Genomic DNA, 2,567 nt, shown 5'->3' with positions numbered 1-2,567 from the left:
AAGCCCTCTGGAGCACAGTTCTGCTCTGATACACATGGGGGTCTCTATGAGTCAGAATCTAATTGGATCAACTTGACAACAACTAGTTTTTAACCTCCTGCTCATTGAAGACCCACTTTGCAGGCGGGTCTTGGGGCCTGAACCATCAAGCTTACCCAGACCCAGGCTGTTTGTGGAGCAGTGTGGAGTAGCAGAAAGAGTGTGGCCTGACTTCTGTTCAAATCCTGGCTCTACTGCTTGTTGGCTTGATTGCTGCATCTGTAATTCCTGTTTCTAAATATCTCTGGCATCCATCTTCCTCCCCACTGCCACCGCCCTAGTTGGGCCCTCCATCCTCTCTTGCTTGGATGATTGGAAGGAATGGAGTCCACAAGTCACCCTGTGTCCATTTCTACCCTCCCCTGCCCAGACTCCATAGGGCAGCCAGAAAAAATCTTTCTGAAGTGAAAATCTGATCTTGCCACTCCCTATGTAAGCCCTTCACTGGCTCCCCATTCCGCTTCTACCCCACTGAGTAAAGTTAGTCTCGTTTGTGGCTTTCAAGGCGCTGTGTAACTTGGCCGCTATACCCCTATTCCAGCTTCAGCCTACTGCCCGAAGTTCCACCCATTCAGTAAGATTCTTCCTGCCTCCCTGCCTTTGCTCATGCTGGACCCTCAGCCTAGACCTCTATCCCAACCTTGTTCTCCACAACCTCAAGGTCACTCAACCCTCCTCTGGGAGGCCTGCCCCAGGCCTCCCCCACCCGGCCCTTCGAAGAATTAGGGCCGCTTCTCCAAGCTGGAGGAGCAACTGGATCAGTGGTCACCACGTAATAGAGTCATCGTCTGGCTCTTGTGTCTTCTGTCCACCCCTGGCAGCTAGCCCAGGACAGCACACCCCAGACCCTCAGAGAAGCCTTGCAAATGAGGATAGAACCATTTACTAAGCACCAGACTAGGCTGGCTGCTCTACCTAAGCTACCTGGTTTAATTGTCATGGCAGCCTTACAAAGCAAACCTAGTCATCCCCCTTTTACAGGGGGAAGATAAGGCTCAGAGACCCAGAGTCAGCTGCACAGAGGAGGCATCAGGACTGGAATCCGGGATGGTGTTTAACTCCAGAGCCACGTGTCTCCTTGGCCCCTCTCCCCTGGTTAAGTCATATCAGGAGCTCGCTTGGTGGCACAACGCAGCACCTTGGGGAGACCTAAGGAGAGATTTGGGCAGGGCAGTCATAGAGCAGGAGAGAACAAACCAGAAAGTGGAGAGGGTTCGTTTAGCAGTGGCTTGTCCTGGAGTGGAAGGTGGATTGGGTGACCTGGTGATGGTCATAGCAATAATAACCATAATAGCCAACACTATTGATCACTCAGAAGCCCTGGTGGCACAATGGATAAGCACTTGACTACTAACCAAAAGTTGGTCATTCAAATCCACAGCAGCTCCACTGGAGGAAAGATCTGGCGATCTGTTCCTATAAACATTACAGCCTAGGAAACCCTATGGGGCAGTTCTACTCTGTCATACAAGGTCAGTATGAATCAGAATCAACTCGACACACAACCACAAACAATCACTTACCATATGCCAGGTAGTGAGTAAGGCACCTTACCAGCCTCTTATAACCATCTCAGTAACCCTATAAAGAGGGGCTTTTATTAGCCCCAATTTATAGGTGAGAAAACTGCGGCTTAAGGTCATACAACACGAAGGTGGGGCCAAAATGGCGGAGTAGTCAGAGGCTTCCCATGGTCCCTTTTACAACGAAGACCTGAAAAACAAGTGAATCAATTATATATGACAGTCTAGGAGCCCTGAACATCAAAGGCAAAGTTGAGGAATCAGACTGAGTGGCGGGGGGTGGGGTGGGGGGAGAGAGAGTTCGGAAGCACCGAGGAATTGCCGGACCTGACATGGAGGGAGCCAGCACCCTTCAGGCCAGATCAGTTCGTGTGCACGGTGAGGCAAGCAGCAGCACTCGGGAGGCATTTTCCACATCAAGAGAGGCCCAGTGGCAGACAGTCTACTTCAGCATCCAGAACTAGTGAAAAGCAGCACTCAATTGGCAAAAGATAAGTACTTGCATCTGGCCTACCACGTGGATCAAAATACACCCTCTTTGGGAAAACTTCTCTCCCATTTACTTCCCCCCTCCTCACTCTGCACCAGGTCCCAGGCCGGCTTCAGCGATTTCCAAGTCCCCTGGGCTGGAAGTAGGACCGTCATGCACCGTGAGCCATTCTCCCAGCCCTGGAGAGGGAACAAATTAACAAACAGGAAAAAATAATCTGCTGGCTCCCCTAAGCCAGGAACTCAGGGTAGACACAGCTCCTTTGCCTAGGCACAAGCATAAGTGGTCCATGGACTTTGAATGCCTTTCACCCCTATATAGACCTATGTGGGCCCATTTCAACATGGTAGGCCCTCATTATTACCACAGTACAACAGGGTATATACCTGAAGTCTAACTTCAGCTGTTTCAGCTATATGGTGAAGTGGCAGGTTAGTGACATTTGACACTGCTCTGCCCATTAAGCAGGGTCCTCACCTACCCACATCAGAGGCCTGAGGACTGGTGGCTCCACC

Source organism: Trichechus manatus, unplaced genomic scaffold (assembly GCF_000243295.1).
Source record: "Trichechus manatus latirostris isolate Lorelei unplaced genomic scaffold, TriManLat1.0 scaffold00061, whole genome shotgun sequence".
NCBI classification, from domain to species: Eukaryota; Metazoa; Chordata; class Mammalia; order Sirenia; family Trichechidae; genus Trichechus; species Trichechus manatus.
The sequence above is the reverse complement of the archived record's forward strand: the minus strand, read 5'-3'. Positions refer to the sequence as shown.